The 16,833-nt window shown below is 36.7% G+C and overlaps 1 long non-coding RNA gene across 2 annotated transcripts; it reads left to right on the forward strand.

Moving 5' to 3' along the window:
• Window positions 1-3,109: 3,109 nt before the first annotated feature.
• LOC137856912 (uncharacterized) lies at window positions 3,110-12,072 on the forward strand. 2 transcript variants are annotated; one of them, XR_011096867.1, is made up of 4 exons: window positions 6,412-6,464; window positions 6,913-6,940; window positions 7,867-7,941; window positions 8,318-12,072. It is a non-coding gene; the product is annotated as an uncharacterized lncRNA (long non-coding RNA). The 2 variants fall into 2 exon arrangements; XR_011096868.1 differs by lacking the exons at window positions 6,412-6,464; window positions 6,913-6,940 and adding an exon at window positions 3,110-3,489.
• The last annotated feature ends 4,761 nt before the right edge of the window (window positions 12,073-16,833 follow it).

A 16,833-nucleotide genomic window follows, 5' to 3' on the forward strand; every position in this document is an offset into this window, starting at 1 on the left:
ATGTACTTGGATACCACCATAACAAGAATAACAACAACAATAATAAAGAATGAAGACCAAAATAAAATTATAAAAGAAGCCCCCCAAAAGTCACACGTTAATATTCCACTCTCATTTTCATCAATCACTGAAGCAATACCCCCTAGATCAGTGCATTAACTTGTTTATCTTTTACAACGAGGAAAAACTTCATAGCTTCATCATTCGTTCCAGAGTGAGGGGAGAAAAAACAAAAGGCAGCCACCGAAATTTGCATGGTGCTCAATTATACATTAGTGAACATCACTTGGCAATCTGTTCATATCAATTTAATTGGATTTTAATACTGCCTCTGATCTTGTTTTCTAATTAACAGCAGTGCCTGGCAATAAAGCAGAACCATGCACCCAGCAACACCTTTGATCTCAACCATATGGAGCTCCTCCGTGCTCTTGAAAAAAAAATTTTTTCCCTTGCTTCCAATGCAGGCCGAGAGATACTGGGGCCCCCAGATGGCCAAATACCACTCATGACTGCGACTTCATTGATTATTTTCTTCCCTGATTGATCCTGATTGAAAATAAATAAAACATGCATTTGGAACTGGATGCAAATTGGTGTCACTAGCTTTTAGTTATATTGATCTTTTCCTCTGCTCCCTCTTTAAATGACAAGTACTTAAGTAAATATTAATTGACTTTATGGTCTGTATTTAGGAGCATAACTTTATCACAAGGACCCTTTTTTGTGTGTTTAGTTACTGTCCTACCACAGTCACATTTTTAACTGGGGTTGAATGAAGCTCACTGCTCTTTCTTTATCTTTCTGATGTTATCATTGTAGGCAAACTATTTAGTCATGATTTGAGCTCAGCAGTTTGATTTGTATCTGCATTTTGATGATTTTCTCTTGACAGTTTTTTCTCTCTCTCTCTCTCTCTCTCCCTCTCTTGCTCTGTCCCAGGACTTCTAGGTGTAAAGCATTCAGAAGAGAACTCCAGTCTTCGTTTGCTATACAGATCTGACTTTGGGTACAGTATGCTTGAACAGAGCAAATGTTGGCATGTGATATTTCACCTGGTCTCCAGCCAGAGCTTGCAACAGTTCTCTGACTTGAAACTGACTTGGTAGATTTCTTCCTTGGGTTCAAAAAGAGATATCCAAAATGTTCCACAATGTTAGCTTATACAGTGGACTTTTCTTAAAACAAACCAAACCAAAAAAAACCTATAAAATATTTTATTTTTATTTGCAGGGGGTGGGCAGGAAGCTACTAGAGGGAAAACACTGCTGTCTCTTTGTAACTTAGGTATTACATAATGACAACAAAAAGAACAATTTTGGTTTCTGGCTCTTGGATGAAGCATTTTTAGCTGTAAGAAGTCGTGCTTCTCTTCTTTCTCCTTTCAATTTTTGTTCTGAATTTGCCATCTTATCCTGTGCTTTGATTTGTATACAGCCCACAAGCAAGGTCAGGTCACTCTTCTCCTCTTGAAGAAAAGACTTCCAGCAAACGCCCTGGTGTGCTGCTGCAGGAGCTGATGTTGCTGACTTTGCAGATGACACCTTTCCCTTTGTGTTAACAGTAACCAATGCAGTGTTAAGGACACTGGCTTCAGGGCAGTTGTTTTTCATCTGAGATGCAAATCAACACCTCGACCACTCGTGTTCATTACAGAACTAGCAGGCCTATACAGCTTTGCTTGTAAAATGTGTGGTAAATATACAGTATGCGTACATTATACCATACCATCTCCTCTGGTTTCAGCTAGAAGCTTTCTTCTGCAGAGCTCTGAGCTCTCATGCAACATTACGTCTGTGGTAATAAACCACTGCTGAGCATTGACATATACTGGCAAAACTGCACTAAGCGATGCCTCTTCCTTCCCTGCTCTGAGATCCTAATTTGAAAATCCTCAGACACAAAAAGCATATTGAATTAATTAAAAAAAAGTCAAAAGACATTTTATTTTATTTTATTTTATTTTGTTTTATTTATTTTATTTTTTTCTGTGTCAGCTTCAAAACCTATCTAATATCTTTACTTTTAAATTTAACTACTTCATAAAAACAATTTGATCTAAATGTGTGTGGCCTCCAGTTTTGTGGAGATATGCTGACACATATCAGCCCAAGGCAAGAGCCAATGACTGAGTAAACAGTCATAGATGGGCAGTGAATCTGTGAGGACTAGGCTACCTTCCTTGCAGAGCCAGAACATGACTTTTGCTGGTTTTGGATTGCATTTCATATGTGCTATTTTACACATTCACTGCCATTCAATCAGCTTTTTTACCTGAGAACTTCAGAGGGGAGAAAGAAGTCTGCCTGCTCTGGACATGCAGTTAACAGGACTCTTCAGGTCCTGTCTACCCTGCTGGATTGGTTGTAAACATAGTGTTTGTACACTTGTACCAAACAAGAATTTAATTTGTATTTACTTTTTTTTTGTCATTTTTTTTTCCAGAATTTGAAGCTAAAAACTTATATTTTATCATGTAGAGTGGAAAATAAAGCACTGAAGCAAATAAGTGACTCAGAAAAAGACAGAAGTTGCATTTTTATTCTGCTTTCGATTTGCTGATAAATTAACACAGTGTTAGCTTCTATGGAGTGCAGTGACATATACTGATGAGGGAGCAGAGTCAATAAATGTGAGAGTTTCCTGTTGAACTCTGCAAGCAAACTGCTGATGATTGGCTGTGTTGCACCAAGATTACTGCTGTGGTCTTTTTGAGCACTGAGACTCATAGACATTGACAACATTAATATGCTGAGACACCATTTTGATCTTTGCTGCTGATCTCCTTGCTCTGATAAGATGCTAGCTGCTGTCTTGTTTGCTTCCTGGATTACTTGCTCCTAGTTTGGATAAAACCTTTCTCTTTCTTCCTTTCTTCCTTTCTTTCTTCCTTCCTTCCTTCCTTTCTTTCTTCCTTCCTTTCTTTCTTCCCTCCTTCCCTCCTTCCTTCCCTCCTTCCTTCCTTCTGTTAACTTATATATTTTATATATTTGGCTCTTATTTTTTTGACTACACATTCTACCATTTGCACTTTCCCTAGAGGAGTTAGAAATGCGTGCAATGCATCACACCACATACTTCATTTAAAAAAAAAAAAAAAGGTATAATAGCTCATATTTCTAGCATGAAGAGTTTTTCTGATCATAGTTTCAGCTCCTACAGGACAAAAGAGGTTGTTCAGTAAGAAGAGATGAGAATAAAGGACATAAATGTTGTGCAGGAAGCCCTTCTCCCCTCTTTTTATTTTCTTTCTTAAAGAAAAAGAGAAGCAAGGATGTGCATGCAAATGATTCTTTTCAAAGTTGAACTGCAGGAGATGTGGCTTCCTAGATATAAGAGGAGTATGGCAAATGATGGCCAGGGGCTGCAGCTGCCCAGTACCACACCCTGATGCGGGGTTTGTGAGCAAGCTGCTCACACCAAGGGGTCCCCTTGCTCTCCAGAAATGAAATATTTTCATTGGACAAGAGATCAGCTGGACCTGCAAAGGTATTTCTCCAAGTGTGTAGGATATAATCAGGAGGTAATGTAAATAAGTGGTTAGTCATACACTCATGGCTTTGGGAGGACACCATTATCAGATTGTTGGGGTTGTGACTGTTTGCTTATGGCTCATTATTCAGGTTTCCCAAGTTGATTTCCCCCCCTTCAAGTAAATGTGCATGTGCTTTCCAAACTACACTTGTTTGGAAATGTTGCTTATTGCTAAGTGTACAGAATAAGTAATCTAGTTTCTCCATGTCTCCAGGTCAGTGTTTGTGCAAGTGTCAGATGCATTTTTAATGAGATTCCTATAAAATGAACATAGGCCTTTTTATTATATAACAGTAATTAGTAGGACGATCACAGTTGCATTAGATAACAGGAGGAAGTTTCTCAGCTACCCTATTGACTTAAAACTTTTAATGATGTTATTGCTAGCTATATTGGATAGTAGACGTGCCTAAGGGATATTTCCTTTCACACATACTTTATCATATAGACTGGCAAGGGTGAGTTGCCTAGCCAGAATCTCCTAGCATTAGAAACTATCTAGTTTAGTCTTTTCCCACTCTTAAAATATACATATACAGGTTATTTGTATTCAGGCCAAAATGATGAATTTGCACAGCAACCATTGCTAACCACTACCTGCTATGTTTTGTCTTAGTTATTTTATTTTTTAAATACTATTTTCCTTGTTTACTCTAAATAACTGATCCTTAAAGTACATAGCGTTTTGTGATGTTTCATTACAGTATACACATTTTATTTTGCCCTTTTCATTTTGGCAGGGGCAAATGTAATGATTTGCATATTATTATTTCACACATTCATTTAATTTAGTCCATTGTTCAGGGGAGAAAATACTGAATGATGGGTGGTTTCTTCCCTGAAGTCTTTTTCCCCTCTTGAATTTAATCATCTAAAGGCTTCCTCACCAGTGAAACTTAAACATACACGCAGATGATGTCCTGTGAATGTATCATTGTGAAATGGGCTATATTCTCCATTAAGGACATGTCATCACACTTATGCCAGTCATAAAGACGAGCAGCTCTGGCAGCTGGCATTAAGCATGTGGGTAGCTCCCTGTGTCTGTGCCTTATTTTTCTGACCTCAGTTATGGTTAGTGGATAATACTGAGTTTTCATGGTCCTCTTCTTTTCTATTGGTAATTAGGGAAGACTCTTCTAGTATCTACAAAATTAAGAGAACCAGCATCTTCTGAAGTATAAATGATATGTTACTGCCCTATCTCCTCACCTTTAACTCATCTAATAGTGTGACCTTGAAGACAACGTAAAAGAATTAATTGTTAAATGTTGTTGATTCTGCTATATATTATAAAGGGTATGTGTATGGTGAGTTATAGCCTCACTTGATAAAAAGGCCTAGTTAATCATAGAATAATTAGGGTTGGAAAAGACCTCCAAGATCATTTGGTCCAACCACCACCCTACCACCAATGTCACCCACTACACCCTGTCACCAAGCACCACATCCAACCTTTCCTTGAACAGGACAACAAAAGACTAAATGTTTTTGGTGAAGCTTTGCTGCGTTTACTGTCTCTTCAAGCCACTGTATGCTGGCTGTAATATTTCTGAGATTTTTTTTTCTTCTCACTTTTCTGGGAAGGAAAATGCAACATGGGTGAGACTCAGAATCTCAAAACTTTCTCTCCATGATTTGAACTGGGCTTCTTTATCTAGTATTTTGTATCTATTAGAAAATAGCAATGAGCCCTGAGTAGGTCTGGGATGGTGTGGGCAGCTACTGCTGAGATGGCTGAGTAGGCTCCTTGTAAGGCAAACAGGGAATGAACCACTTCCACCTGGCAGTGCCTTCTTTCCAGGGCATGATGCTACTAGCCAGGCTATGTAATACAGGTGTGTAGGATGACACACATACCCTGGAGACAGGATTCATGTTCTTCTAAGAGTAGAAGTAAGTCTCTTGGGTTTGTTTGGCTTTGACTTATGATTTATTTCATTTCTTCTCTTTGGCAATGCTACCCTTTGCCAATGGGGAAGAATCATCTTTCTACAACATTTCCTTCTTCCAGCCTGGAAACATATATTTGAGCACACAGCACTTCTCCTAACTGTCATGCTTTGTTGTCTTGTTCTGTTTTTACTCTCCTCTCATCCTCAAGGGAAACAAGAGCCTCCAACTATGTCAGCAAATCCCTCGGACTTTTAGGTGTTTTCTCAAGGGAATTATTTTCCAGCTTAATACAGTGAAATCCTGGACAGCCACTCTGTTTTCCCTCATGCTGTTTTCCCACAGCTAGGCATGCCCTTCTTCAGGTGGAAATGGTTACCTTCTTATCTTGGCTTGCTCTTTCTCTCAACTTTCGGAGTATATTTAAAACGATGACCAATTCTGTCAGTATGAGCTCTTGGATGTGAGAATGTGCTAAGATAGATGAGTAATAGATAGATGAGTAATAATTGCTTCTATTTCTTCCTTTCCTCCCTGCTCAGTGATGTGGCAGGCATGTTGACTTGCTTTGTCCTATTGCTTCTTTGCTGGTATCATTGTTCCTAGTGCCAGAGAAAGCCAATTATGACCCATTACGCTGACGAGGAAAAACTAGATTTATTCCTGCCATACCAATATCATGACAGAAAGTGAGTATCTAGAATGTACCTGCTATGTACATATTACATATTGCATGTCTCTAGTGCCTATTATTGTATATTTACTTAACTGTTAAGCCTTACTGCAGTACTTCACATTCTCCATGTAGAAAGCTACTGGACTAACACTGACTGCTGGTGAGTTAAGATTCGAGTGTTGTCTACAGTGAAAAGAAAGGGACTCTACCTATCCAATTCCTGTTTCCCCTGTTCTATAAAGAAAAAGTGAACATATCTTCATTTAAAATGGGGTTAGATAATATTACTTACGTTGCTCTGCTTTTCAGTGAAAGCTGGGTCAAAGAAATGTTTGAGTGCTCAGATGTGCATCATTGAAAGGTAGGATATGAAAAAGCAAGAATAAAAAGCATCTTCTAAAATGAAGTGTCTATAGGGAGTGAAAGTTTTTTTTTTTTTTTTTTAAATTGTATTACACTTTATAACACAGTGGCTGTGGTTATACTATAATTAGAATGTAATTACATTGTCTTTATAATTCTGGTTACTTGTAATTAACATTAATGCATATGAGGAAGTAAACTACATATCTGAATTGCTTATTAGTACCCTGTTAGGACTGGAACGTATAAGCGTACGTGGAAGTTTATTCACCAAATATTTTCATTGGCTGTCACTGAATGACTCATGAATGAATGTTTGTAGGCAGTAACCCTTAGATTCTAACTAACATTAACATGAAGTTAACTGCAGTAACCACTTTGGATTTACCTGTTGCAATTACCCTCAAGTTATGGATTTTTTTTTTTTTTTTTTTTTTTCATGGTAGGAATGTGAACATTTGATTCTGCTACAGGGTAAGCACTCCAGTTATATAGAAAATACAGTGGAAAACCAACCAGCTCAAATTGTGACATAGAGTAGGGCAGACTTTTTTTTGTATATGCTTGTTTGTAACTGTAAGTTGGCACAGTACTTTATAGTTCCAGGAGCTAATTATTTTTAAAATAGCTACTAGCAATAGCAAGAGCTGGGAGGTGTACACATAAGGCAAGACAGAGCATTTTCAGCCTCTCTGTAAGAAATGATGTGTAGAAGGCCCTTTTTTTTTTTTTTTTTTTTTTTTTTTTTTTCCTTGACATTCTTAAAAGAAATGTAATTGAAGGAGCATATTTGTAATAAGATGTCTTGAACAGATAGCTGGAGTATTTAAAGGAGGGAAAAGAAAAGTTATTTTCAAAAAATAAGGCTACTTTTCCTTCACTTTAAAATCTTCACTCTTCTTTTTTAGAGGATGGAAGGGGCTTAATCTTGCTTTATTCATGAAGAAGGTGGAAGTTTGCATATAAGGCTGTACCTATCATCTGAGTTAACAAAATACATGCCCAAATGCCATCCAGTTCCAAATATTAGCCTTTGTGTTCATCCGCAACATAAATGAAAACCTGAGTATAATGAATGTATATCAGCATTAAGTTTCTATAGATTAGATTCATGACAGACTGCAGTGGTTCTGAAAGTCTATTGCAGCAATGGTCATTGAACTAAGGAAAATTTACATGACCGACCATTATAATCGATCCAGTCTGTATTTAGATAGTCCCTAAATACATATCAATGTGACAAATGGAAATAGCTGTACTGTACAGGCCAATAAGTTGTGCTTCAAGAGGATCGTAAATACATATTGCTGCATAGACTGCTGAAAATGAACCTGGTTTTAATGCATTAGAAATGGGAGTTTGGAGTGTGTTTAAAAAATATTGTATTCTTCTAATTACAGATTCCATTAGGATACTTAAAGTTATTCTTTAGGCAGAAAAGACTTCCTAATGAGGAAAATCCTGTCACACATATGGTCAGTACTGTGGTTATATACGGTGAATGGTCAGGCAGAAGGGAAGCTAATAGAAGCATTCACAATAATTTCTCTCCTACAGAACAAGGATTTGTCAGCTGAGGGGTTTCTTGTGTCTCTCTTCCTTTTGTGGGAAGGTGTCTAGAGCATCAGTAACACATGTGCACCATCTGAAACTTTCCACTAGCCTTCTCTGTAGCACTGAGCAGAGTAATGGAGATTTTGGCACCAGTTATACACACTTAATCAGGTTGTTAGTAGATGCCATGGGCTCTTTACATTGTTAATGCTAGTTATATTAAACAGATGTTATACTGTCAGAAGATACTGATTGTTGATATTGATCACAAATAATGTTAACTGGTATCGTTTACAGACTTTCATGGACTGTGGTGGGAGCTGGCTGTGTTCAATGAGAGGGATTCAGTCACCTGAATCCAGGTGTGTGTTAGCATTTTGGATGCCTTGGGTATCTAAAACATCCTCAAGGGACCAGCAGGACCTTCAGGAGACCTTTTTATTCTGGAGTGGCAACTAGAAGCCAGTAGAGAAAACTTTCATGCACCTCAGTTGTTGTTAAGCACCGGTGTTTGGCAACTGAATCCCGTTTGACATCCGGGGTCCTCCTACTCCTCCCCATGGCTCTGAGTGGGTGACAGAAATGTTCAAAGGGACTCTGAAAACATTTTTACAGTGAAGGAGCACCTTTCCTTTCCAGCAGTCCCTCAGCCACTGCTGTTCATTCCCTTGCACCGAAAGAGGAGGAGAAAAAGGAGTTTCCTGCAACAAAAGGTAGCAAACCGTTCTGTGACTATCACAAGCATTTCTCTCTGCATGGGAAGGGGAAGGTTGCAGTCAGGAGTTATCATGAGTCATGTGAACCTAAAGGAAGGGTGAAGTTCGAAGATCTTATTCTCCGTTGTCTAATCATGGACAGAAAAAAGAAACATACATCAGATGGAGGGACAGTGCTTCCCAATGAGACTGGTAGTATTTTGCCTCTACTATGCACAGGTGCAGAGCAAGACAGACAGTCCCCCAGTCTGAGTTTTTCTTGATTTGTCACAGTTCTAATTCCTTAACTCAAGTCAAGTTCTGTTTGCAGAGATGAGCTTTTAGGCTTAAATGCACATTTAAAATTCAAGAGTTTCTTTTTTTTTTTTTTCTTTTAATTTTTTTTTTCAAAGTCAGGGAATTAAGAGTATTTCTAGATATTATTTTCTGTTTGTCCGAATTATCCACCATAATTAAATAGACAGGATACTTCACCTTCCTTCCCTAAAAACAACATGCTTTAGCATGCAGTTCTTCCTGCAAAGAGTTAATTGAAGCAAATAAAGTTCTTAAATTGTTAATAATCCTCACAATTTGATCTTGTTCTTTTTCCCCCTCAAGCAGTAAGAGGATAAGTGCGAGTGATAGCCAGATTTATAAATTATTTCTTGTGAGCTGAATGCTTTAAAAGGGAATATAAAAATCTGCTATGTGTCAGGCGATCCATGGAGGCATTAGCAAGCGTGGCTGATTCTCAGTCCCCTGAAAGCAGGAGTGATAATTTGTAAATCTAGGAACTGTACGTGGAGAATGGTAATTTGTCATTAGTAAGATTAACATGATCAAGGGAATAGAATAGATTATTTACATATAAAATACAGAAGATCATTGATGCAGCAGTGATGAATAAATACATTTTGATAAAATTAAATCAATATTTTTAGGAATCAATACCACAGTTTTTAGCTGTCACATAACACTGTAGCTTATCTTTTATGTTTTATGAAAATGTATTGGCTATTTGAGAATGGTGTAATATATATATCTATGTGTGTGTGTGTATATATGTATTATTATTTTTTTCCTGGGCTTCTTTGTTTAATCTACTTGTGGAGCAATTCTTTTGAAACCCCATACATTTAACCACAGATTACTTTTCTTAGTTCCTTTAGAATGAAATACCACTTAAGATATAGAGTATCTGAACACTCATATACTATTTAAAGGGACATGACATTTTTATTATTTCAGTTTCATATTCTAGCTAATTTTTTTTTTTTTTTGTTCAAATAGATTTGCCTTCTTGCAGAGAAACTATTACAAATAATTTAATACATTTTGATCATGCTTTCATTGCTGACTGAATTGCAGTTGCTGCCATGGTTCATTTACTTATACAAACTGTGCTCACACTGTTGTTCAAAAATTCAACATTATCAGGTGAAAAAAAATGTATGAAGATAGGAAGACATCATCCTGACCACTAAGTAATGCAGAATGAAATACCAATTGGCAAGTTCTTAACTCTGACTTTCAAATACACCATTTGCATTGATTTGTAACTACTTCCAATAAGTGATTATGATCTTTTAAAAATAAATAAATAAATATTTCTGAAAGCTTCAGTAAACTATGCTATCATAGAGTTTAAAGAATTTAAAGCAAATTACTCAAGGAATATTGCTCAAAGCAAGTGCTATCCAAGGCAGTGACTTTTGTGGGTGACTGAGCACTGAAGCAAATCTATGAGGTTTGCTAATGTAGACACTGATTATTTGCAAGAAGATTCCTTTGCCGCAGATGTTCTTGACAAAAGCAGTCCTTGATCTTGCTGATGTGAATATGTGCAATGCTACACGTGTGTAGACACAAGGATTTCAGTGGGATTGTTCATGTGCATAAAATTACTTGTGTGCCTGCATGTCCAAGGCTCACGGCACTGGAGAGACTTAATCATTAAAAGGTGGAATGTAGGCATTTTTGTTATATTTTGTTATACTGTGAAAAATCACAAGTCAGCTTTAGTTACAGGATTACTCTTCTCACAGAACAGGATATCCAAGGAAATAAAATGAACCAGAAGACAACATTGTTCTGTAGTAATATAAGCTTTGAACATTCTCTGCCGTAGGTTGCTCAGACTTCCATTGACATCATGAGGGGGCTGTGTTTAGGTGAATAATTTTTTTGGCAAGGGCAAACAAATGAATAAATGCTCAAGGGATAGCTAAGCTAGAAGAAGATACAGCCAGAATTCCATGATTCTTGCATGTAAGGTTATGATTTTAGACACAACCAGAATATTTCACTCAGTTAGGTTTTTGCTTGTAATCAGAATTGATTCACAAATGCATTAATCTGCTATAAGCACCCATTTGCTGTCCAGACTGTTGGCCACATAAGGCTCAAAATGGGTCATTTTGTATTAATATGTAAAAATAAATTAAAGGGAAATTGATGGATGGATGCACAGAAAGACATAAATAATAAGGAGGTGTTTGAATAACCACCCCACAGAACAAAGCTCAATAGAGAAAGTGTCAATAACAATGGTAACTTTCTATTACCGGCTTCATCATTTTGATAGTGGAAGCTTGACCATAAGGAGATATCTCATATCCCATAAGGAGATATTTCACATCATATTACAAAATGGACCTTTAAGTCTTCAGTAGATAGATAGACAAGTAACTCCATAGAAACTGCAGATATTTCCTGAGTTTCAGATTTATGATTTACAATAATTTGGATTACAAAGACTGCAGATTTCCTTACCAGGAAAGAATGAATGAATTCATGCTCTGCTGTTTCCTCTTCACCTTGAAATCTTGATGAAGATTTTTCATTTTCAGAGAAAACTACTGTTTTGTGAATGATGTGTGCTTGGTACCAGAGGTTTTTATTTATTGCTCCTAAACTAAGACAGGAATTTAGTAGTGCTGTTACTCCAAACTGACCATATAATCAACATAGAAAATTAAATCTTCCCACTAATTTTATAAGGGAGCATTTGGGAACCTGTTTGCACAAATTACATACCTAGTAGAGAGGCCTAATATTACTCAGATTCAATTTAGACTTTAAGTGTCTTTGAAATGTTCAAGATTGATTTTCACCCTGAAATGAACTTTCCTACAAAATTCCTAACAGGAAGTATTGCAATCTAACTTACACTGATAAAGATCAGTGGTAACCCTTCAAGTAAGTGTCTCAAATGAATAATTTCCCAAGCTAAAGAGTTCCATTTAATAGAATATTTATTGTGTGTTAATTAAAGATTATTAAAATCTTATTTTGGGAGAACTTTAATAACTCTATGAGAACTGTATAGATAAACAGAGAAGATACATGTCTTTTGCTTTCTTGTTAAACCTCAATAAATATTGGTAATAATTTAATACATGCTTTGAAGTTTGACTTTATACTAATTGAGTTTGCACGCTGGAGAAACAAAGGTATTAAAATAGTGCAATTTTCACTTTAGGCCAGTCTCACAACTCAAAATTCTTTCTTTATAGATGACAGTTGCTCACGTTCTCTCAACTGAGTCAGATTTTCAACATCAACAGGATGAGGGGGAATGGGCTAAAGTTGTGCCAGGGGAGGTTTAGGTTGGATATTAGGAAAAACTTTACTGAAAGGGTTTTTAGGCATTGGAATGGACTGCCCAGGGGAAGTGGTTGAGTCACCATCCCTTGAGGTCTTTAAAAGATGTTTACATGTAGAGCTTAGTGATATGGTTTAGTGGAGGACTGGTTAGTGTTAGGTCAGAAGCTAGACTAGGTGATCTTGAAGGTCCCCCAACCGAGATGATTCTGTGATTCCGTGATCAATGTTAGAGGTACAATAATGCACAAAAACACTCATTTCGTATGCATCTTTTGGCCATAAACAAAAACTGTAAGCAAGAAAACTGATGTCCATAAACAAAAATTCCGGACAAGAAAAGTGATGGGAGCAACTGTATTATGAGTAGCTCCACAGGCTGTTGCAGGCAAACAGGTTCACAAATTATTTCACAATTAAAAACAATTAAAAAAAAAAAGGCCTCATATCACTAGCTGTGATGCAGCAAATGAGTCTCTCAGCACCAAGGAGCATACACTGTAAATGTACTCTACGCAAAGGTATATTAGTCTACTGTATCTTTTAGAAAAAATGAGCCTCAGGCTCAAGTAAGTCTTGTGGTGTGGACAGACTATGGTGCTCTGCATCCTTGGGAGAGGTAAATACTCCCTCTGCCCAAAGGCACATCCACACCCTTCCCTTTGCTCTGCTTCCAGGACTACTGGCTTTCCCTGCAGGCATTGTGCTAAGACCCCACAGACTAACCTCACTTCACAGTTAAGCAAACATAGACTCCTGTGAGTCTTGAACTCTGTAGGAAGCAAAATTGGCTTATAGAGAACCATGTGAAACTTTTTTTCTGGCTTCAGAGGAAGATGGAATTTTGCTTTCTGTTTTGTGTTATAACAGACTCAAAATCTCAAATCAAGGCACCATCAAACCTACTGAGTTCCACCTGGCTCATGTCAAATCCATGTAATACTCCAAGTTTTATATAGTTTAGGAGAAAAAAAAAATCAAATCAGAATGACTTGAAAGGCTGAACTTCAGTGAACTTTAGGACAAACTGGAGCTGAGCTGCAAACTTCTGTGAAATCTGACACCAAATGGATTCTGCCCAGCTTCTTTTGTGGTTCATGATTTTGAAAAGATCCACAGTATTGCCAGTTTTTACCATTTTATCATTAAACTTGCCCTAACTGGTGTTTTCTTTAAAGCCTCCATTCTTGAAATGAAGTGACCATGAGAAAATGTCGTCTTTCATTTAAGAGAGCAGGAGTTTCCAGTCCCTGTGGTTGCGGTGAAAAGTTTGCAAATGTGCCCAAGTGCACCAGCATCTCAAAACTGAGATGACTCTGGAGATTCCAGAATGTATTATATTCGAAACTCATAATTTTAGGGTCTTAGGTGAGTTTTTTGAGCACAAGATCTATCCCACTATCTGAAATTCTACACTTTAGCCAGAGGACATTATGTTGTGTGCATGTGTGTGTATGTGTCCCTTCTTGGTATGGTGCTTCAAAAGGTAACCTCAAAACAGAGTAGTAGATTTGGGTATTGGTAAGTTTGGCTCCAGATCTGACAGCTGTGGCAATTTCACTCTGCTGAAACCCTACATCCCTGTGTGCCTAGGTTTTGTGTAACCCAATTTTTGTGAGCCCCAATCCAAAAAACTGTGTAAATCTTGTAAATCAGACCCACTGTCAGTACACTAATTCCTTATAACCCCCAAGTTTATCTTAACAGTATTGTTTTCCTTTGAAGGATATAGGTAATTCACTTCTCTTTAACAATGTACAGATGGTTTCTGGAAAAACAACAACAACAAAAAACAACAAAAAAACACACCCTTTGTTCCTTCAAATAAATAACTTGAATAGGCTTACTTGGTGTGCCTGTTTAGGGCAGTGTATTATGATTTTAGTTTACTGGTTAATCATGTCATTCTTTTTGGCTCGTACCTCCTCTGAATAAGTACTGAAAACTTTTCTTCTTCAGGCTCAGAAGCTTGTTTGATGCCAAAGCCAGGGAATTTCTTCAGTATCATAGTCTTATAATTTTATATTAAACATGTTTAATGGATCAAAAATCTACCTGAATGGAGAACACATCTTTCCTGAATTTTGCTCATTGTAATCGATTCTGAAAAACCAATAGTAAATGTTTAGGTCAACAAAAATGATAGCCACCAATAGAGAATATGTTGGAAAATCAATAGCAAAAACAAATATTGGTTGGGACTATTAGTCATGTTTTCATGTTATGTAATTTCAGAAACTGATAATGTTAATAGTTGTGAATTAGCTGTCTTGTCTAAATTAAGCCAAAGTAGTTATCAGAACTAAGAACCTTGTAAGCTTTGTACAATACAAATCCGTTTTATTTAGAAAGTGTAAAACTATGATAATGTTATGGAACAAGATCTCCTTGTGCTTACAAAGATGGCACTCATTGTTTCAAAAGGTATACAATGTATGTAGTATTGCCATAGGTAATAGCGACCCTTCTTAATTTCAAATTGTATAAGAATATATATTTTCTGGAGGCTTATTTTAAGATCCTAATAGGGATAAGTAAACTGCAGCTTAGATAAAAAAATAAAATAAATCAGGTACATAGCCATGTAGTAATGATACCTCAGATTTAAACTAGTCTAATAAGTGTAGACTTTGGTAACAGTCCCATGCAACTGCTGCTTCAACTGGCAAACAGGTTTTGGAGGCACATCTCAAAGCCTACAATGCAAAGACACCCTTGAAAATCTAAAAATGAGTAAATTGAAGCTTCCTGAGATAGAAGATCATTTTTCCCACTATATGACTGTAGCTGGAAATAATTGAGCAATCAAGCTGGAAATGTGAAGTACAAATTACTTGGGTATATAAACAGTGATTTATAGGGCAGTGATATACATTAATTTTCAGAGGTGTATTTCAAGTTCCATTTCTTCAGTGAGAAATGTAGATAATCTGCATTTTGAAAAATCAGGTCAATAACAGTTTACTAAGGACTACTTTGCACATAGCACCTCTTTCTGTATTCAGAAGCTTCTCAACACCAGAAGTCCTTCAACAGAAATGGTAAGTTATCTTTTCTGTATTTCCTTTTTTTTTTTTTTATGTTTCTGAAAAAAAACATAGGATATTAAAACATACAGAGAAACAAATGTGCATGTGGTAAATGAGTATATACAGTTAAAATATACATATATACACATTTATATATGTGTATATATGGTTAAAATTGATCTCACTTATTCTCTATCAATCAGAAATAATGAGTAATATAAAAAAGATTGTGCAAATGATTAAATTAAAAACCTTTTCCTTTTCTTACTCAAAAATTTAATCATAAAGTGTGATATAGGTTTAAATGCAAACAAATCGTGTTAGGGTTATTAGGTATATGCTTTAGCTAATGCACCTATATTATTTCCTCTTTGGAATACAGTATATGAGGTTTAAAATCTGTATAATGTGCAGATTAAAGACAAATTACATATAGATGAGGTTACATTTAATTACCTGGAATAGCTTTGTATGTTGAGTGAAAAACACAGTTTTCATCAACACCATATTAATTATTGCTGCCGAAAGCTGTAATTGACTACTGTGTTTTTCGGCTCATGAGTCAATGGTGACTAAATGTTTACTTTACTGCTCCTAATTGCCTGAAATGCAGCATTTTTTTTTTTTTTTTTTTTTTTTTCCCTGGAAAATCTGTGGTCTAAGTTTTGGTCTTGTTTTCATGCATATAACCCCACAATGATTTGCATGTATAGCTGAAAGTGGAGTTTGGATTCAAATTTCCTGGCAAAAATGGTAAGTTAGGAGTACAAACTGTCTTAGCATCCAATATGGAGAAAAAGAAAATGCTGTGTCAGTACTGTCCCACATCTGGCTCCACTCAACCATATTACCCGACTTCAAGCCTGAATTTGTGTTTAGATCAGGATGCATGCAGATTTCATTTGCCCTTGTGCCAGCTGTATTCAAGATCCTTGTGGTAAAGGCACCAACTCATCTCATTCCTATTAATCAGAATACCAAGAGAATATGGGATACATGAAGATGACTGGCACTAGCATCAAGATTTTCTTCCATAGGGATATATTTGGAGAGAAGAAAAATGTGAAAATGATCAGAGATGGAATCTGATGCTACAAATCCACAAGGATTAGACTCTTCTTCACCTTATGAGGTGACAGGACTAAGACCCTCTCACAAGGCCAAGCAGATACACTGGTATCTAGTATCAGACTCACTTTCATCCTGTGGAAGACAGAAAAAATATTGCAGGAGGTAGAGTAGAAAGTAAGAGAAAAGAAGTGGCCAACCCATCTGGGGAACCAAACAATTAGATGTTGGACAACAGAAGAGTAACTTCTCTCTCTCTCTCTCTCTTCCCTCCTTCTCTCCCTCCAACCTGCCAGTAATTTACTGACGATGACTACTGACCCCATAAGAAATACCGTTAAGTTGCCACCAACAGAGTCCAGGTTGCTCTTACCTTCACATGAATTGGGGGAACATTACTGATTTGCAGTAGCTT

Source organism: Anas acuta, chromosome 5 (genome assembly GCF_963932015.1).
Source record: "Anas acuta chromosome 5, bAnaAcu1.1, whole genome shotgun sequence".
Classification (NCBI taxonomy): domain Eukaryota; kingdom Metazoa; phylum Chordata; class Aves; order Anseriformes; family Anatidae; genus Anas; species Anas acuta.